The 21,883-nt window shown below is 42.2% G+C and overlaps 1 protein-coding gene across 1 annotated transcript in view; it reads left to right on the top strand.

Annotated features, from left to right (window-relative positions):
• Positions 1–3,516: 3,516 nt before the first annotated feature.
• ADIPOR2 (adiponectin receptor 2) overlaps positions 3,517–21,883 on the top strand; it is a 47,030-nt gene continuing 28,663 nt past the window's right edge. The window contains exon 1 of the mRNA XM_074166971.1: positions 3,517–3,612. The gene's annotated coding sequence lies outside the window, so the exon portion shown is untranslated. The remainder of the gene's footprint in view (positions 3,613–21,883) is intronic.

Genomic DNA, 21,883 nt, shown 5'->3' with positions numbered 1-21,883 from the left:
ATACTGCATGTGCACCTCTGATGGATGCAGAGACCGTAGAGCAGGTAGCCTGTCCCAGCTCCAGCTCCAGTGTAGATAGCTGGTGGCTTTGGGACTGGGCCACGTCTTGAACATACCAGCTTTTAAGTCTAAATATAACCAGCATCAAAGACAAGCAAAACAGATTTCCGTGGTCAACAGGACACATACCAGAAAGGACATAAAGAATCATGATCAGCTGTTGTAAATCCTCAAATAATGATATAACCCCCAGTATAGTACAATGACCACAGCATGCTCATCCTTCAACCCATTGTCAATCTTCTCCTGCAGGGCCTGAAGCTGTTACTATACCTTCTTCTTTTTTAGCTCTGTTTAAATGACAGTTGAAATCTATTTTTTTGCACTAGGATTCAAAAAGCCATGACCTACTCATAGCCTTTCCTCAAAGAGAGAAAAGAGGAACAAACAGTAGGGGCGGGAGTGCTCCCTGTGAGGAGGGATAAAACGGAGCACTCATAAAACGGAGTACTAAATATTGCCCTGTGAAACTCAAGTTGGACACCTGCCCTAAGTGGCACAGTTACCTCTCCACGCTGCCTTCCCAAAGCAAGCTGGGTCTGATGGCCCTGTGGTACCAGCACCAGCTCCGGCTGTTTGGAACATGAAGGGCTGCAGCAAGCACCAGCCTTCAGCAGCCTTACGGAGCGTGCGGCCCTCGGTGATTTGGGAGGGGATGAAGACTTTCATAAGGAAGGGAATGCAAAGAGAATGAGGAGGCCCCGCTTTACTGGGAGGCAGGGAGATAATACCTCCCCCAGGCCCTTTCCCCATTAGCGCTGTCCCATGGTGCTGTCACGTGGTGGCAGCCATCTGGGGAATTCAGAGGGGAGCCGCTCAAGTACGTTTGCCAGTAAAGATGAAGCAGTCTAAAGGCTTGCAGCAATATGGCATGTCCTGAAAAAAAAAAAACAAAACCAAAAACAAAACCAAAAGGTCCAGGCTCTTCCTTACCCTGGGGCAGTTTTTTTCTGAATCGTAATTTTCCTTTCAGCTCTTCCTGCAGTGCCATATAGTTGTGTCAGCCCTTCGCATGACTACAAGAGCATCACAGTCACGTGGGATGGGCAGGATGTCGCGTTGCCATGCAAAGACACATTACAATCCTGCCTTTCCTTACTTAAAAAAAAAAAAAAAAAAAAAAAGAACAGAAAAAAAAAGATGTGGGGTGAGACCCAGTGTCACTTAATGACTATCACCGCCACTGTGCTGGAGCTAATTGTAGCCCTGCCTTGTTCACAGCCCCAAGGAGCTCCACAAGCGCTTAGCCATTACCTCTCTCGGGCTGAGAACGCATCTAGACGGGGTTTTTAGAGCGGCAGCCCTCTGCAATTCTCCGCGACGGGTCTGGCCAGTCTCAGTTTCATTTACCACAGGCAAATTTGTTCTCCCTTGCTGGGGAAAACGGACAGAGCTACCTAATGACCTGCCAACTTTCACAAGGCACAGTGCTATGTATTTAGGAGAAAACCATTCGAGACGGATTTAAGGCAATGAACATTTTATATTAATGCTGTGATTTCTAGGAATTACCTATAAATGCCTAGGAAGTACATAAATCAGGTTTTTTTTTTTTTAAATGAATGTGGCTTTCCAAATGAATACTTTGCCCCATATGGCAGAAGAAAGCTTTGCTTTTTGATTTCCAGGCTCTCGAACCAGAATCAAACACCCCAATTCCTTTCATTCAATATTTAACGAAACAGTATTCCTATCTCAATTTCATTCTTAATTGGCTGAGTACATGTTAAGTTATGGTGACAGGAAACGAGAGTTGAAAATGACACACAGCTTTTACATATATTTTTCGTCAATGGAGCTCAAAATATTTTAAAACCATTAGCGCCATTTTAAACATGAAATACTGAAAGATGGGGCAGGAAATCCTTCATCCCGCCGGCACGGGGTGGAGCTGGAGCAGGCGCTGCAGCTGCTACTGTCCCTGCTGCTGCCCGGTGGCTGTCAAAATACATTTTGATTGATGAGAGAAACTGTAAATACATGTAATAGTGCAACTGTGATGTTCAGTAACTACCTTGCTCCCTTCGCAATAATAAAGACTTTAATGAATGTGTGAGATGGGATGTATTTTAAAGGAGACAGTAGGGAATCATATTTTTATAAGCAGAGCTTTAAGGAATGGCCAGTATGTATTGAATGTTGGTGGTTGTTAGGGATCAAAACATTTCAAGCATTAATTTATCCGGATAATTTTGTGTCCATTAAGTATCTTGTTCACCGTCACTGGTTTGAGCTAAAATTTCTGGGTGTATTGGTGTGTGGCAAAGCACCAAAGTGTGCTCACAAACTACGCAAGTCCTCCCAGATCAGCCGATTGTTCTTGGCAATTCAAGATTTTTCTCTAACAGTTTAGCGTTTCCACAGTGTCTTGTCTCACTGTATAACACGCAGGCGTAGGGTTTCCACCATTTTCCCCAAGGACACGATTTCAGAAGCTGAAATCTCTGCACCACATAGGTTTTTCCCGCTGCTCTGCCTACACCTCCCATTACTTAACAGAGAAACTTCTTGTTCTCTTTGGTGTTGCCTCTCCGTGCCTCTACATCAGACACCGGTGTTCGGGCCCTGTCACAAGAGCCAGGCTTCCCAGATGCCTCTGGCAGCATCAGGCCTGGTAAAGCTGTCTGGTTTTCATCGTCTTCGTGGTGTTGCATCAGCTGTGGCCTCCCCACGCCGTTCCATGCCCTGGAGCACACAGTTCTGCCCCGAGCATTAAACCCTGCTCCAGAGGGGCCTCTTCCCCCTCAGCAGGACCCGTGGCAGCTGCCGTGGTCCCCGGGGACACTTCACACCTCCCCACCGCAGCGAGTTTCAAAGTGCCTCTCTCAGCCTGGACGGCTCTGAGCTATCCCCAGGGGTGGCCCTTCTCGGGCCCCTTTTCTGCCACGCTTGCGGGAAGGGCTGAGTGACCGGGGGTTTCCTGTGACACCGCTCTCCCGTGGGAGAGGGTGACAGCTCTACTGCCGGCTCAGGGCCCAGAGGAAGCGGCGTCACGGGAGAGGACTCCCCCACCCCGCCACCACCTCGCTGCCCGCCCCTCCGCGGGAGACGGAACGGATACGTCGGTGGACCCTGCCCTTCCTGAGGGGCTGCCGGGCCGCCGCCAACCGCCGCCGCCAACCGCCAGCAACCGGGCCCCACACGCGACAGCCCGCGCTGGCGAAGAACAAAAGCCCGCGCAAACGCCGCTCGCTCCCCTCAGCCAATCAGCGCCGGCGGGCGCAGCGGTGAGGTGGGGTGTGTGGGGTGCCCCCACCCCTCTTTCCTCCATGTCCCGTGCGCATGCGCGTCCCGCCGGCTCTCCCCACACCCCTCCCCCTCCCGTTCCAGACTCCATTCCCCAAGACGCAGCCGGGCGCCCGCGCCGCGTGCTTCCTTCCGGCGCGCCGTGCGCAGGCGCGCTAGGCTGCCCCGCATTGGCGGCGGCGGCCTCGTGCGATGATGACGCTCTAGGGCAAGGAGGAGGTGACAAGGCCGGGCAGGCGGCGGCGGCAGCGGTGGCCGCTGGAGGGGGGCGGCGGGCAGCACCTCGCGGGCGCCGGCCGTTGCCAGGTGAGTGTCCCTGGGGGGACTCGCCTGTCCCGTTCAACACCGGAGGGGCTGCCGCGGCCTGGCCGCCGCCTCCGGGGCTGGGAGTCCCAGCTGCGCCCCCGCTCGGCGGGGTGGTGAGGAGGAACCCTGTCGGGGCCGGGGGGGGGGGGGGGGTGTCGCCTCCCTCCCCTCCCGTCGCTCCCCGGAGGCCACGGCGAGTCGGGGCCGCGGCTGCCCCCCCTTCACAGGCGGGTGGGTGGCTGGGGTGCTGGGGGAAGGCCGGCGGTGGGCGCTGCCTCCCGGCCGGGGCCGGGTGTTGTCGGCGCGGCGGGGAGCGGGCCCTGCGGGCGGTTGGCCGGGAGCGGGAGCCAGCCGGGCTTGCGGTCATGGTGTGCGCTTAGGGGCGCGAAGGAGCGCCTGGAAGTGCTCGGCTGGAGGAGGCTTTAGGCCAGCGAAGCACTCTTAAGTGGGTCAAGAGCACTGTAAGTGGGTCTTGGTTGTAGCCTTCTGCACACTTGTTGCTTGTCAGGACGGGGGAATTGACTGCTGCTCGTAAAAAGCTTTTTACAGAGGCGGTGAGAATAATAACTCCTGCGCTTACACAATATGGGAACCTTGCCTTGCCCGCAGAGTGCTGCGTGTGTGTTTATGTGCATATATAATCTGTAAACACTGGACTTATCAACACTAGGTAATGTAAATACTCGATAGGAGTGCAACCACAATTTGGATATTCCCAAGTGGCAGTTTAAAAAACTTTTTAAAAAGTTATGTGTTTTTTTGGTGGTTGTTGTTTTTTTGTTTGTTTTTTTTTTTTTTCCCCTGAGAGAATCGGGTATTCATCCCTTGTTTGCTTGGGATGAGCAACAAAGACGTTGAAACATACGGTAATCGACTAGAAGACAAAGAAGATATGACAGCTGTTGTTACTGAGCTCTTCAGGCAGTGTTGGTTTCTTTTTGTGTCTGTCTTAGCCTTACAACTCAGTTGATTTAGTGGCTTTAGTAGATGTATATGTTGGCATATAGGTTTAAGAAAACCATTAATATTGAATTTTAACTTATTTGATATACAGGCTTTGTCACTTCATGTATGTAAACTATGTTGGATGCATCTGTCACATAGCAGAAAGGCTTTTGGATATTATTCCATATTTAAAGATGCATTTTGTCCTTTGTGCAGCATTGAAGTTCATCAGGCAGTTGAATTGTTCTGTGTATTGCAACTGTGTTTGTATATTTTTTTAAAGTGGAAATTTTTTTTTAACGTTAGCCAGGCCCTCTGAGCAAGTCCTTCTGGGTGTAATCTGGTTTTCAAGAGTTGAGGTCTTAATTTTCATTCCCTTGCTGTAGTCAGTGTCAGGGAGTATTAAATTCCTGGTTACATCCTGGCTGTGATCTTCACGGATCTGGAAGTCAGTGAAGAGCTGTGTACTGCGCAGTCCTCTCTCTGAGTTATATTGTAAAAATTCTGGCTTTTCAGAGGCCTTTTTGTAGCATTTCAGTAGTGAGGTGCTTGCTTTCTATAGAATCTTAATGAGACTACTTCAAATTTAATGATAACTGCTATAACAGAGGAAAATACATTTATGATCGACAGAACTAGACATTGTGTCATGGAATTATGGGTGCAGCGCAGTCATAAAACACAGCCCGTGTTCCTTGTTATCGTCGGCTATGAGCTAATATTGTTTATAAAAGAAAGGAAGTGATCATGTTTTGGGTTTCTTTTTCCTGTGGGGTTACTAGCTGGTTCCAGTTATGAAGATTTTATGCTGTGGCTCTTATGTTGTAGGGATAACTTACTATGTGTAACCTTCATCTGTACTGTGACGCTTAATCCTGTATGAAGACTGTGAGTCTGTGGTAGTAGGCAACTTGGAAGAAGTTCATTGTTGTGTTGGAAGTGAAGGATTAGTTGATAAAATAGGGAAATGACAACTAAATATGGTTAAATAAGCCTGTGGATAAGGTGGTTGGCAGCTTCGTGGTGAAAACCATGGAGAATAGTTGCTAATGTGGATAACTGAATTGGAATTAGTAATGGAGGGGTTAAAAGATGCATCCAAACTCAGTCCAGGTTTTCAAAATGATGCTTTCTGAGTATAAATCAGATAAGAAAAAATAATCTGGTGTGAAGGACGAGAGTGTATTCTTGGCATACTTCTTAAGCCAAACCTTTCATGGTGAAAATTCCTTAAACAGATTCTTATCCATTATATCTATGTTTGCAAACATATAAAATGTGATGAGTTTAGGAGTTTACGTTGTATCAGGTCTTTAAGAGAGCCAGACAAAACCAACGAGCTCCCCCTTTCCCCTCCTTCCTTCCGCACTCCCTCCAGTCTTTACACCGATAGAGTTGTATCAGTGTTATTGAACTGTTGACATTACTACTAGTTTGCTCAAGTGACTAGTGAGCAGCGGTTTTGGCAGTGTGGGTGAGATTCAGACTTGAAGCCTGACTCCTGGATACAGGATGAAAAGGCTGGGGTTTGAAAAGCCTGTGCTTGCTCTAGGCAAGAGTTTCTGTTGACTTCTCGTGAAGGAAAATTAATGTGAATTGGCAGGGCATGTAATGCCAGTGATTTTAATGCTTGGGTCTCTGCTGTTATCTTCTGTCTTCAGTTGCATGTTCAGGTAGCTGTGTCAAGCATTCATGTACCAAAGATGCTGAATATTAGGCACTAAAAATTTTGCAAGTTTTACAGGTTTCTGGTTCTGAAACTGTGTTGTCCAAGACACTGTGCAAAGAAACAAGGCTTGCTTTCGTCAGTGGAGATGCTGTCTGTGCATGAGGAAAATCATGATAAGGAAACTTCAGGAGGTTGTTGGATTATTATGCCATCAGCAATTCGAATGCTTAAATAGAAGTGGTTCTGAAATGGAAATAGCAGTTTTGAGTATTTATGATTTGAAACTGTCTGTGTCTGAGTCATTCAGTGAATTTTCTGGCAGACGGTGTTGGTAGATGTGAAAAGACATTACACAAGATAATGTCAGTGATTATGAAAAGTATTTGGGACAGCATTTAAGGGGAAGACTACTATTTTGTTCTCTGATAAAACTTGTTCTAAATGCCTTGTCCTTTCTACAAGACATTGTATTTCAGCTGTTTGTAGTTAACATGGTGACCAGCTGCCTTTGCTTTTTAAAGTAATATATTTGTCAAGGCAAGTTCAATAAAGAAACTGATTTTCAAAAATGAAGAATATAGAGACAATCAAGGTATGAGTTCTTCAGAAAGCAGACTTCTGAAAACATTGTTAACTTTCACTTGTTTATTTGAATATGGTTCTACGGCCAGAACATTTTACTTTTGAAGGAGGATGCTGCAGATCAGTATGTAAACTAGTAAAAAGCAGGAGGCGAGTTATTTCCTCATAGTTCCCGTTGCAGTGCTTTTAAAAGAACAACCTCCTGCCTTCTGTGTGGCAATAGCTATGAGTGAGAGATACAGACTTTTATCATCAGGTAACTGCAAAACTGAGCTGAGTTTAACGTGCCTAGTGATTACATACGTTTTCTGCAACGTTTGTCTCAATGGTTTGACATAAAATCTTTATCTTAGTCCAGTTCGAAGATGAACCTCCCAAGTTTCCTTTTAGGGCACAGTGACAATCTTTTTGTATGCCAAAGTCTGCTCCCCGCGTTACGATGTGGCAGCTGGTGTGGTGATAAGCAGACAGCCTCTCTCAGGAAAGGAGGTGCCACAGCTTCTATGCTGCTGCTTGATTTGAGCAGTAGCAAAGAACTTGAGGCAAGGAGGTGTTCACAAAATTAAGGTGCTGAGAATTTTGAAGAGGAAATATTATATATTTAATACCAATTTTCCCCCTGATTTAACATGATTTTCAATTTTAATTTCTTTGGAATTTTCAGAACCTCATGAAAATGTGTCCTTCACAGTTTTCTGTTGAACAGCATCTGTTTGAGTTATGAGGCAGCCTGGGTAGGAAGAAAATCACTGACTGGGTTGTGTTTGTAGGTTTTTATTTTATTTGTAGCTTAATGGTCTCTTAAGTAGATGAAATATTTTGTAGGGATGATGGGCATAATATAAAATTAGATGGCAGTTGTATTTGTTGTTGCACATAGCTACGATCACTCCTGTATTCTAGAGTTACAGATCTCTGCTGCTCTGCTAGTGGAGAAGAGAGTCTCTTTTTCTAGCCACGCAGGATTGTTTGGTATTCTGTTAACTGTATGTATGTCAGCGAATGTTTCAGGACTTCTCAGGGTTTGTGGTTAAATTGCTTGCAGAAAGGCGTCTTCAAACGTATAGGTAGATAAAAGGTTCACAGGATGTGTAATTGTCAGTGTAGAAAAACTTGCAGCATGGTTCAGACGGATTTCGGTAGCTGTGAAAATGTAACGGAGTCTGCTGGGATGTGCCAGCTGCTGTAGCTCTCTGCGAACAGGACTAATTAAGCCCTTGTGAGAACAGAAAATAGTCAGGCACTATTTACAGGCAGAAAGTGTTGGAACAGTCAGAGCTATAATCATTGGCTCTGAGGTACCTTTAGACAGCAGTAAGCAAGAGAGTAGACAATTTACTTGCAGAATGGGTTGAAAGTCAAGTCTGAATACTTAAAGTGGGTATTGCAATGTTCTGCCAGCAAATCTAAGTACATTGCAAACTTCAGTGGTGACCTGCTGCAGGAAAGGCTTTTTTTTTTTTTTTTTTGCCTTGTCTTATTATCTTCTTTCTGACAGTATTTTATCTCAAAGCTGTTAGCATCTGTGTTTCTTCATCTAACGCTGAAAACCAAACTCATACTAGATATAGGTGTCATAACGTTACAATGCTGCCTGCATTTAAATAGGTCATGTAAAAGTCTAGCTGTCTTTGCCAACATGAATTGTTGTTTTTCTAAATGGAGCTATGATGTTCTGTATATATTCAAAGATAAGGTGTGGCTAGGCTAACTTATAAGCCCACCAAAGCCATTTTTCATATATGTTCATCCAATTTCCTTCCTTCTCTTCTTAACCAAACTAAATGTTCTTTTCCCCAACCTGTTTGGTTCCATCCGCTTAGAGGATTGCAGAGACTGCCATTCCTTGTTTGAAGCCAAAGTCAGTCGTGCTGTTCTGTTTAGGTCTACAGGATGACAATTTATAGTTAGGGGATCACTGGATGTGTTAAGCAGTTCTCCTGCAGTTCTTAAGTAGGGGTTGTTTTGTTGGTAGGACCCTTAAGTGGGATTCTCTCTGTTTTAATGACAGCATTCTGGTGAGGTGCACATTTTAGCTCCTTAGTGATGGATATGCTTACTGCTTGACTAGTATGTTGTTCTGAGTGTGTTTTAGTAAATGGAATGTTTATGGATATTTGAATAAACAAATTCTGGAGGGAACATGCCGTGAACCTTCTTGCTGTATGAAACATTTTCTTCACATAAAGACTTTAATAAAAAGTCTTCTGTGGACTTAGATAAAGGCACGTATTTTGTGCTCTTTTAATTTCTTGTGCAAACTACTTGGTAAGTGATATTAGGTTTTGGGACCTGTTACTATTATAAGGACTTCAAGCCAACATATACCTATAGTTGTTTCTGAGTCTTTGTAAAATGCGTAACTGCTAATGGAAATGGAATAATTGAATTCAAGTAGTAGAAGCTGCCTTTTCAGAACAAATACCACCTCTGGCTTCTTAGATTTAATCTGAATGGTAAAATTCCTTTAGCTAGTGGTAAAATTCCATTAGCTAATCTTTAACTCCTGCTTGTACAAGAAATACTTGTATCTATGTCTCCCAGTCTGCAGTGGGAGCTGTTTTAAAAAGCCATGCAATGCAAAGATAAGTATAGCTGAGACTGCCTGTACTCTCAGTCCTGAGAGTACTGACAGGCTTTTACCTGCAGGGAGAGGGGTTGCATTTGGAACAAGGAAGTGGATGGCTAGTAGCACTGGAGATGAAGAGCCACTGACCACACATTTTGGCTTCTCTCAGCTCACAGTTTAGGTATGCTTTTGTTGTGAAGAATACTGTACTGCATTTCCTAGTGGGCTGCTCCTGAGATCTAGTGTTTGCCACTCCCTGGTGTATACTGAAAGATGAACTTTTTCTGTTTTTCTTCCTAATGCTTTAATTTATATCTTGGTCTATTTGGCTGGTGGAATTTATGGGCATGTATTACTTTGACTAGTGCTAGGAAGATAAGTTAGTGGTGGTGGAATCTGGTACTTTCTGACGTTATGGGATGATACAACCAATTTATTTGTGAAGAACAGTGTGCTTTGCAAATTGCTTTCATTTAAGCAATTATTTGTGTGTGTATGTATTCCCTAGAACAGCATATAGCATTGCAAGGCCGATAACGGCAATATTCTGCTGTTCTCAATATTAATCTTTCAGGCAAATCGTTTTTTTGTTTTAATGGAACATGACTGTAGAAATAAAAGGAAGAGTCTATTCATAATTCTTATTAAAGTAGCTATGTGACAAAGTGCCAGCTATTGGCTTTCTGCCTGCTGTACCTTCAGTGGGGAACAAAATGGATTCTTTTCTGAGGTGGGTGTCCTGAGAGTTGAGAAAAGCATAACAAAGTCAACAAAAGCTTTACTTAGTGGTTTTTCTGACCTTTATATTGTCCAAGCTAAGAGAAGGATGCTGAAAAAGCCTTGTGTCCTGATGATCCTAATATCCGTGGTTAAGTGCAACTGCTCTTTGACTTCCTGCTTTGTGACCTTTTAATAATTGGCAACCATATGAATTCTGCAGCATTGCAGAAATAGCTCAATAATGGATGTGTTATAAAAATCCTTCCGAGCTTCACTAATGTGGTGAAGGAAGTTGCTAGGTAGCTTAGACTTGATTTGTAAGATACTTCTTAAGGGGCAATTTTCAAAAACGTTTCTAGTATAGAAGAGGAATACTAAATTTCTTTGGCTGCCTGATAATTACTCATTTCATTCCAATGAAGGATATAAAGGAATAGTTTTTCGTGGTGGTTTTTTTTTTTTTTCCTCCTTATAGGTCATCCTCCAGAAACACAGAGTGTGATTTGCCAAAGCTTCCTTTCCTTTTTATTAGGATCTTTGATAGGTGTTCTGGCATTCTTATATCAACTAGGACTGTAGAAAAGGAAGATAAGTAATAAAACATTAAAACTTTCTGTTATAGAAGTCCAGTGTTTGATTCAGTAGGAGGTGACTTGCTGCAAAAATAATTGAGAAGATGTGTATTAGTTCTAGCTACTGTATCTGTAAAGCTCTTCTAATTTGGGGTTGATCCTATGGTCTGGAGTTCAAAGGCATGATATTTCCTGCCTTCTGCCGTGAAGGCAAACTCAAAATTTTAAGTTAAGCTGGTCCCTGATAGAGGGCAAGAGAGGCTGACCAGGTTTCACAGCACTCGCATAAATGTTTCTGTCTAAAACATCTAACTGGCGCGTGATGCTGTTGAAAATGCCAGTTATGTCAACTGATTTGGAAGGACTCCAATATACAGGTCAGTGTAGGGTAAGGGAGATGATACACAAGACTGTTCAAGACGATACTGAAAAAATCTCAGACAGTCCGTTAAGGTTGGGGTTGATGTAACAGTATAGGTCTGCATGACTGTGGGTAACCTAGGTCCGCTTTGGGTTTTGTGCTGCGGAGTCTTAAAATGCTATTGGAAAAGTGATACAAGATGCTCTCAGAAGGACATTAGTTTTTCATTCTTCCATATAAGCCCTTTCCAGCTGACTTTTTCTGTATTAGTTAACCGGTTCAAATACCCCCTTGTTATACATCACAGTAAAGTCATTGTGAAAAACAAAGCATGATCACAGAACCCATGACTGTTTTCCTCTGAAAACTCACATCTTGGCTCTGTTTCAATAGTTCATTATTATGTAAGTGCCTGAGGGCTTATCTGCCTGCAAGACTCGCATGAATGTTTTGTGCAGTCTAAGGTCATCCTTGGAAAGGTACAATTTCACATTCCTGTTCTTTTAGCAGTAAGCATGATGTGTCCAGTAGTTCTTGTAGTACCGCCTGAAATCTTACTACTTTTTGAGAGGGTTTATCCTACTCTCTTAAAACTCGGTGCTCCCTTGGAGATCCAGTTCTGAGGTAACAAAATATTTGAACACTTTCTCATTTCCAGCCGAAGGGACTCCTGAATTGGGTGGTAATCTTAGTTATGTCTTTTAATAAATGAACAGTTTATAAGCTTATAATTTGTTACAACATTCAAAGTCACAGGTAACAGTGGTGGTATTTGGGGTTGACCAAAACATAGTTGCATAATTTTTATCGTAGAATGGTGTTTAGTCATCCTAATGATGGAGTAATGGAGAATTACTGGCACTTAGAATTAATTACTAGGAAGACATAAAAAGGAAAGGTGTAGAACGTATGCATTACTGCTGCTTGCATTGGAGACTGCTTCTTCAGGGGATGTGACAGGTAATAGACCCATATCAGCATATTGTCCTGATGGTGATCCAGCCGCTAAGCAAACACGCAGGATGTGTATGCTGAAACTGCATCTCTTCCAGTGATTGTCCAACTGTCTTTATTCATCTTTGAGCTTTTGATTTGATTGTGCTGAAAATCTTGGATCATCTGGTAAGTGCCCTAGGTTATAGTAGGAGGCAAATGGTCTGTTAGTGAAAATTAATTCTGCTTTCTGTTGGAAATGTTGAATAAGGAAGCCATACAACTGGAAGGCTTTAAACTGTTAGGTGTAAGACTTTGTATAGAAATACAGCCGGCACTTATTGAGCATAACATAATATGTGTAATGTTTGAGCCAGCTTTTCCGTCTTGTGTACTACTTGCAGTATGGATGAAGTAGGTTGTATAACTTACAACTTTCCTTCCTCCACTGGAGTGCAATGAATGTCAGTTTGATACTGGCATGTGAGTGCCGTATGCTTTACAACTCTAGTGTCACAAGATCTGAAGATAAACTCTCTGCCTTCACTTAGTGAAATTTTTAGGCTCTAACAGCATGCCCTGAAGTGAAGCAGAGAGAATGGAAACGAATTACAGGAAAAGTCTCCTGCATTACTTGCTGTTTTCATGCTGTAATATTTATGTCAGAGGATCTCTCCCAGGCTCCAATTTCAAGCTCCCATGTGGACCAAAAGCAACATTGTATATGGCTTGACAAAAGTCCTTTCTGACTAATTTTAAGTGACCTGAGGCAGATTAACATGTGGATTAATGTGTTTGACGGTAATAAATCAGTTTTAGCCAGTAGTGAGGCAGAGGTTTGTTTGGCAGAGAGTTTGAATAAAACGTGGTATCTGGAATTACATTGAACATTTTATGGAGATTAATGTAGTGAGATGGTTAAAAAAAATTCCTGCTTTCCTTGATTTTGTGCTGATGCATCTTTATACAATTTAGCTGTAACTATGTGGAGTTTTGTCACAGTTGTTATCTTGGTGAGTGAGCCTACAAAAATCAAAGGATTCTAATTTAAATGGTATGTGTGCATCTATTGTAAATGTTTAATAGCTGCTGTATAGTACACATAGTCCAAGGATTTTTCCCCTTCCCCCTCTCTGTGTAAATTTATTATCTAGTTTTGAGCTAACTTGGACAAACAGCCTTCATGCTGATTTCACATCCTTCTTGTAGGAATCTTGGAGTTTAACCTTCCCAAGCTTGAATAAAAAGTTAAGAACCAGTGACAAGTTTGAGGTGGGAGAAATTGATCTGTACCTCCTCATAGGTAGCACAGCTAGTTGTCAAGAAGGCAGTAACAAATTAGAGATTAGGAATACAGGGTGGTTTTGGGAAATGCACTTTAGTTGTTAAAATAATTGCTGTTTGTTACAACAGAGGGAAGATACAAGATCTGTTTGTTTCATTGTTCTATTTCTCAGGACTGAGGCTTACAAGAAATTTGTACATTTCTGAAACAAGGAGACACTTATTGTGACAAGCTTGGCTTCCAAATTGGAGTTGATAGTTGTGGTGAGTGCTAGTTACATGCATGAGAGTACAAACCAGTCAGAGACAGGACTTGAACTAGTCATTCTTTTCCTCTTCAGGAAGGAAATTGTAGCAGGGCTTTGGGTATTTGGTAGGGTTGGGTTTTTTTGAGTGAATTTTTTTGTTTGTTTTTTTCCATACTTTTGTGTTGGTTTTGTTTGGGGGGGGTGCATGTGGTTGGGTTTTTTTTCTCATTTGTTGGTGGTTTTTTTTTTTTTAATTTTAGTTTTTCCTTAAACCTTCGCTCATTCTGTTCTGATTTGGCAGTGGAGATTAATTACATCAAAATTGCTGTGTGACATTTTTAATACAGTTCATGGAAGAAGGTAAAAATCAGTCAGTGGTTAACAGATTTTATCTAATCTGTATGTAAGAATCAAAACTGGGGCACAATGAGTGTTTTGATTTCCTTGAGTCTCTGGAAAAAGGCGAGTCATTCCACTGGAACTTGGAATTCCAGAATAGCTAGAACATAAAGCAGGCTGGGTCAAACTAGAAATCCCTCTGGCTCAGCATCCTACGTTATTGTGGAGCTGCTGCTTTAGCTTCTGCCCCATGAGACTCTCTGACCACCCTCATATGTAATGCAGGTAGGCTGCATGATAATCCACCCTGTCTGCCTCCAAGCCATGCTACAGAAACATCTATGTTCTCATGTTCCACTTGCTCAGTTTTCTTGCCCATGCACAAAGTGACAAGACCTCCTGCCAGAAGAGACCAAGAAGTGTTGAAACTGGCTTGTGCTCAGCAGATTCTGTGTTTCACTGGGGATAAGCTGATGGGTAGTGTGAGAGTTGTAGTATGGGTGTGTTCCTGGTACGGTTCACTTGGTGTGTCCTCCTGCTGTGGTATGAATCCTGACGTGTGTATGCCATATGTGCCAGGTTGCAGCACCTCTAACTGAGACTGACTGTGTTTCGTCCCTAACCTTTCTATTTATACCCTTCGAGTCTGAAGCTCAGCCAAACTGCAGGACCACCTACTGGTTCCAGCCAAGCTGGCCATTCAGGGGAGAAGGAACAAACTTGGCAAATGAGATTCTGGCAGCTATAGGGTTTTTCTGTTCCCTTGTCCTCTTTTGTAAGTTGCTGACCAGAGCGTCTCAGAGTAGTGCCTACTGGCTTCTTTGATGCCTTTGGGGAGTTATTGGCATTGTTAGGGTGCTTGGCCTGGTGTCCCTGAGAAATTTTCTGTTTCAGCCTTCGTCCTTTCTTTTGTGGGGTTTTCATTTTCTGTCTCATAATCATCTGACTTCTTCTCTGTTTTGTTTTGCTTTTTTTTAAAAAAAATTATTATTATTATCCATTAGGCCCCTTATTGTCCTTCCTCAGAGAGGCTACTAAGATTTTTGTAAGGATGCACATACCCTAAGGAAGAAAATAGCTTCTAAGCATTAATATGCAAGCAATATATGATACACATGCACTGGTATTTAGGGCCTTCTAGAGCTAGAGGTGGCTTCATGTGCTTAACACCCTTTGAATTTATCCTGTGCATTTTTCCAGTTTCCCTGGGAATCCTCATCCTGTAGCAAGGAGTTCCAAGGCTTACCAGTTTGCTGTGTCAAGAACAACTTCTTTTTGTGTTTGAGGTCACCATCTGCCAACTCTGTGACCAACCTTGTTGCCTGACAGGCAACACTTGGTATTTTCACTTTTTCTTCTTGTTGTTTTGGGTGGTGGTGCTGTTGTTATATACACTTAAGATTGGGAAACCTTGTGCTGTGTTGAAATCTTACTGCAATTTTGAGTGGTCAGCTCTGGTTTTAAATAAAACTTTCTTTGCTATTGCGAAGCAAATACTTTCTTGAATCATTTAGTAAATGTGTAAAATGTGATGTAAAACGTCTGAACTATTACTGGTTAACTAGCACGTGATAGAAATAGATTTTGTGTTCCATAAATGCAAGGCTTGTGTCGCTTCATACTCTTGTTTCCTTAGCTACAGCTGCTTGCTTGTCTACATAGGTGGGGACTTGCCTGGTTATCTGGGCAGGTCAATTGTCCTCCAAGATTTCACTTCTGTTCTCTTCTAACACACTAACTTCACAACACTGATTATCGACCTTTCTTAAGTCTTAAAAATCTGTCAGTGTCTTACTTTTTTTCAAAAGCATGCATGCCACTACTGTGCTGTCAATACTGTCAGTACTGGAAGAACCTTTTGTGCTTTTTATAATGGCACACCTGACAATTTTAGAAGTGGATAAGGCAGTGTTTGTGCTCTGTTTACACCTGACCCCTGTATAGAGTTCTCAGCTAGGTTTCCAAGTACATCTTTGGCATGCACATTAGCCGTTGGTTCCTATGTGTAGCACTTGGTCTCCACTGAGAAACTTGGCCTGTATTTTCTTAGTATTGATGACAGCTGTGTGTCCGTGCACATCAAATGAATCTGAAGAGCTGTTTTTTGTCTCAGTCACAGCCATGGTCATGATAGTCTTTTAATCAAAATTATACTAGATTGTTTTCTTTCTGCAAGAAAAATAAGTTGTTATACTAGAATGTGATCCCATATTTGCTAACTCCATTGACAGTAGATGTTGTGTCAGTATAAGGTATTTTTTTCTTCTTTCCAAAATAGTTTATCTGAATAGTTTTACATGTATTAACACCCCTTACAGATGCATTTAGGCTAAAGTAAGAGTACTTTCAGTGAGTGTTTGAAAACTAGGACAAATAACTATTCAGTAGTTTGCTGACCTAGTTCTTGCTCTCTGGTCATATTCCTCCTGTCTGGGCCCTTGTCCAGGAAATCAACCCAAATTCCTACCCTTCCTACTCTTAAGAGCATGGATGCTTATCGACTTGGCTATGCTTCCTTCCTGTTCTTAGGGTTTCTTAAAGAAATCAAGTGTCTTCTATGATGTCGAGAACTTCTTTCTGCAAACAGAAAGTGCAGACAGTGACTGCTTATCTTGCTGTTTTTTGCGTTTAGGTGCTGTCATAGGATGTGTATGAAAGGCCCTTTGGTACAAAACAACATTGACTGGGTCACCCTGGCACAAAGTGTTCCCTCTGAGGAAAGAATGCGTTACAAGTTCAGACGGCCCATTTGGTTACTTTTCATGGGTCCATTTCAGGCTTTGTTATTATATTGTAATTTTTGTGTAACACTTCAAAGACTAACAATGCTCTTGAGAATTGCAAAATGGGAGAAGGAATGGAGGACCTCTTGGAGCAGGTCCAGAGGAGGGCCTCAAAGATGATCAGAGGGCGGGAGCACCTCTCCTGTGAAGACAGGCTACAAGTTGGGGTTGTTCAGCCTGGAGAAGAGAAGGCTCCAGGGAGACCTTATAGCAGCCTTCCAGTAGCTCAAGGGGGTCTATGGGAAAGATGGGGAGGGACTCTTTATCAGGGAGTGGAGTGATAGGTTGAGGGGTAACAGTTCTAAACTAAAAGAGGAGAGATTTAGATTAAATATAAGGAAGAAATTCTTTACTGTGAGTGTGGTGAGACCCTGGAACAGGTTGCCCAGAGAAGTTGTGGATGCCCCGTCCACAAGTGTTCAAGGCCAGGCTGGATGGGGCTTTGAGCAACCTGGTCTAGTGGGAGGTATCCCTGCCCATGGCAGGGGCGTTGGAACTCGATGATCTTTAAGGTGCCTCTGACCCAAAACATTCTATGCTTCTATGACTCCATCCATGTTACATTCTTGTTCACGGGCAAAGATGTAACACCCTTTGTGCGTGTGTCTGTGTGTATATAAACATAATGTGTAAGTAAAGCCAAGAATTTATTGTTAGTATAATAGAAATCTTAAGTCTGACTCAATCATTAGTGTAGATTTAATTCTTATGGAAATATTAAGAAGAATATTGCAGTTAGAATACTTACATATGGGGGAAAATATTGCCAAGCACAGCTAAAATTGTAACACATGCAGTTTTTGTTTTCTGTCCCTTCTGCAGTTACTTTTACCCTTCCATTGCTGCTCTGGGTCTTTAAGTCAGCAGCTTTAGACTTGTGGAGGGGATAACAGGAGGTTGTCAGCCTTGGGAGTCATTTGTTGGGAGAAGTATGATACTGATGATGCCTGTTTCTTCCTCCTCTCTCTAGGATCCACTTGGATTTTTTTTGGTGTTCACTTTTATACCTCTTTTCTTTCTTCATTGGTCTATAGCTCCAGGTTATGTCTGAATTTACTATATATGGTGCCCTTTATGTATGTTAGTTACTATTTCTTTGTTACCTGTAAAGCCAGGTTTGAGTAGCTCTGGGTCTGTGGTGTTTTGTTTTTTCTTTAACTGACCATTAGGGAGTTTTTTATAGCCATGGGGTCTCTGCTGGCAAGGCTGTGTCCTGTCTCTTGTCCCCCACCTGTGCTCCTCTGTACTGCATCCTGTCTCTCCACTTTTCAGGGCCTCTGTTGTCATACTAGGCCAGTATTTCTCAATATCATTGTAAATACCTCTTTCTGTGGAGGACAACTGGAGGTTATATCACACCAAGGTAAACAAAAGTAAAAAAAAAATAAATATAAAAATTAGTCATTGATACCTAGTCCATTAGAGAAGCTTCTGTCACAGCTAAACTGAGTAAAAGGCAAGTCAGGAGAAGTTCAGACTGAGCAAGCCTGACCAGCCTGAGTCTTGAGACCTTGCAGCTCGATACCATTGCTAGCAATGGTAGTACTCTTATTACAGGGCTGCAAGGTTATGATTCTGCACCCTTCAATGTCCACAAATCCCCGCCTGTCACTCATATGTCCAGGAAGGGCGTTGCAAACCCTCCTATGACTCCAGGCTCCTGAGTAAAGGATCCTGGAGGTGTCTTCTCTTTTCCATCTTCTCTTGCTGTGTGGTGACCTGTGTAGGTCTGAGGGTAAACAGTAGTGCTTTATCATGATATATAGCCATCGTTATTTAGTCTAAGTGCTTCACATAATAGTCTTGATTTTCTTTTATGAATTTTATTATTCCAGTAAATGCTGTATTCTATCTGTGATAAAGGCAACCTGAATGTCTCACTTCAACTTTTTGTCTTTTATGTGAAATTACTATTTTATTCCTGTTTTGTAGTAAGGTATTTTTATAAGTGTAAATATTGTGTCTATTTCCCTTGAGGAATTTTTTGCTTAATCTCTTGTTGTCACTATCTTCTGTTGTGAGTTGTCTGCTATAAATAGCTTGACATAACAAAATTATCTTTATTTTATCGTAATGGTGCTAATTGTCATTCATCCAATGTTAGGGTCGGTCCTCATTTTACTAAACAAGCAGTGTTGCTCTGTTATCAAAGGGTGGGTAGCACTTACATGCAATATATTTTTTTGTTGAAAGTATGTAGAAGTGAAGTGCTCCTCATTGCCACAGCTTACTTACAGCATTTTTTTTTTGACAATTCCAATGTGTGTTTGGGTGGCTTTTTTTTTTTGTCAGATAGCAATATGGCTATCTGAATGCATCAATAAGTGATATTAAGTCATGCAAGACATCTAATGTGTGCATTCACAAAATGCTTCCTTGTTACTTTAAAATTACCTTGCAGCATGCTTGTGGTCTTAATCTGGTTTGAACTTAAAATTTACACTAACATAGCTGTGCTGATTGGACTGCAGGCTGCAGCTGTACCAGTAAAAACCTCTGCAGGGAACACAGTTATACTAGCAAAAATTGTTATGCCAAGATGGTAAAACAAACCACAGCAAGAAGACTTGAGTGTCTTTTCTAGGTCCGGTAAACGTATTTTGAGTTCAAGCTACATCTGTACTTAAAGAGCTTGCATGTTTACAGATAATAATTTTGGTTCTTAGAATTTCAGCAGTAATCTCACAGAGTATCTATAAGTAGACTGTGGGTGTTTGCTGTCTCTCCTAAGTTATAGGACAGTAGAAAGTAGAAGAATAACTTAACATTTCTGCTTTTGAATTACATCAGTGATGTATTGTGATATCAGTGTCCTTGGTCTTGTTTCAGAAATTGAGATGATTTCAAACATTGTTACCAGGAAAGAAATGTATATCTGAAAGAGTGGTACTAAATGGTAGAGGACACTAAAAGTTCACTTCAGCTGACTTTCTTAACTCTCAACAAGGATTATCTTTTAAAAAACCAAGTTATTCTCTGGCTACTGCGTTAAGGAAGTTTATGTAATTAATAAGTAGCTTTGCCTGGTCTTATCTAGACCTTCAGCCATTTGACGAAATCTGCTTGTGACTGACATAGATCTACTGTAACTAAATTGCACCTGGTTTATCTCGTTTGCTTGAGTTATGGTGGTTAAGAAAGTATCTGAAAAAGATGCTGCACCACTTTTTTGATCTTAGTCTGATACAATGCTGTGGATGTCGTTGTTGGCTATTCCTACAATGTTCTCGTAACGTTTGCTACAGAAAAGTAGGGAATTCTTAGAATTGCCTGACTTGGGGCAAAACAACATTATGGTTTTTGAGGAGGGAATATATGCTGGTTTCAACTGAAGAAATACCACCGTTGAACATAAGTGAAGGAGTAAGTTTCTTCTGTTCTTACTTCTTACAAATATGGGAATGCAAACATATTTTGTAGACCAAACCTGTCAGCCACAAAATAAAACACTGATGAGCAAGCTCACAGCCTCGTGAGTAAAGATTATCAGCAAAACTAGGGAGTGGCTGCTTCCAGAAACTGGGAAGAGTGTGGTGGTCAGCTTTTTGCAATCAAGCTTCTGAGATCCTGACCGCTGTATTAAAATCTGTAATCTTGGTAAAGTGTCTGGTTTGCTAGGTCAGGTGTGGTCTGCAGCTGGTCAACAGGTCATAATAAAGGCTGTGGTATGTACATATGTAACAATTAAAGGCTTGGGCTAGCAGAGAACTGTCAGTCCTTAAAAGATTAGGAAAATACTGCCTATAAAATGCATAAAGAATTAGAATCTTGGGTGTGTGGTCCCACCCTTTTTGTCATGTTTTCCACACGACTTTTCTGACAGTGTATTGAGCCAATTCAGCTTGCTAGTTTGATAGTAAATGATTATCTCATTCTGTTTGGGTTAACATTTTTCCAGACTGCCACCTGGTTGTGACAAACATCATAGTGCCTCTGGCGGGTGGCAGCGATGAGAAGTGGAGCTGTTTGATGTCCTCCCAGGGAGAAGTCGGGCTGCACTCTCTTGGCACTAGCCAGCCCTTGAATCTGTATAGTGATGGCATCTAAGTAAAGAGATGTCCAAGCCAAGCTAGTAAGAAACACTGAAGGCAACTGTCTTAAATGCTTTCTTACTTGAAGTTTGTAGCCTAAAACTTATGTATTCCTCTTTGTTTTTAAAAGCAGAGTGGTAGAGGGGTTTCTTGTACAGTTGCTCCAGGCCTTGGAGCATTTTCTTGAATTGCAAGAGATCTTGGTTCAGTTTCTAGAGAGTTTCAAACTTTAGGCTTCCTAGGAGGAGAGTGTTGTACCTGCCAGGGTAGAGGAATGTTTGCCCCCTGGATTGCTGCTGTTGATTGCCATTTACATTCTCATGCAAAGATCCTCTCTGTAGAGGGGGAAAAATGAATGTAACTTCAGTTTAGTAGCCTAGCTCTGGACTTTAGTGCTTGCTCCAAAGACTCTGTGATTTTTCATATTCACCCAGCAGTTCTTCTGTGAATCCTGCCCTTGAGGCAGTAGTTAAGTGAAAATTTAGAATACATCCTTTTAAGAGGAAAGTAATGACTAATTTGAGTCTTTCACTTTTAGACAATCTGTGATCCAAAGTGTTACTAACAAAACCAACTGCATCTTTTTATTGTTGGCAACCGTGAAGTTGGTAACATGCCACAGAAATAAAATCATAAAAGGGCACAAGGACGGAATGTTTCTCACTTGGAGAGAAACTGAGCCATTTAATGAAAAAAATGAACCTCAAGCAAGTTTTTTTTTTTAGTTTGGTTTTTTTTTTTGGGAAAGCAATGTGAAAATGACTTGAACTTCTGTTCCTTGTCTTGTACTGCTTCTGTGGCAATTCTCTTTGGTTTTGGTTTATTGAGAAGTAAAACTAACTTACACCAGTCATCCAGTCTCTATAACAACTGGGCATTGTGCACTGGGGGTGGGCCAACCTCTGACGTAGCGCTTAACCCAGCTACAAAACTGGAGTCCAGTTTTCAGTACAAATTGGACAAATGTTGTAACAATGTAATGGGATCCTCTGAAATGGAAGCATTCGTTAATGTAGGCAGGCTGTTGGCTTTTTCCCTTTGTGGACCCAAATGCATCAGAATGTGCCTGATTGTTTGCCTCTGTAGCCTGCTGTGAAATAGTTTAGGCTGAAGTGTCCAGTGACAGTTTAGGAGTTACAAAGACAGCTTTTTGGCCACTGACCCTCTGCGGGAGTCTAATCTTTGTTTTGTAGATGTCTCTTTATCTAGGGAAATTACATCTAAGAGAAGAGGTG

This window comes from Numenius arquata, chromosome 2 (genome assembly GCF_964106895.1).
Source record: "Numenius arquata chromosome 2, bNumArq3.hap1.1, whole genome shotgun sequence".
Classification (NCBI taxonomy): domain Eukaryota; kingdom Metazoa; phylum Chordata; class Aves; order Charadriiformes; family Scolopacidae; genus Numenius; species Numenius arquata.
The sequence above is the reverse complement of the archived record's forward strand: the minus strand, read 5'-3'. Positions and strand labels throughout refer to the sequence as shown.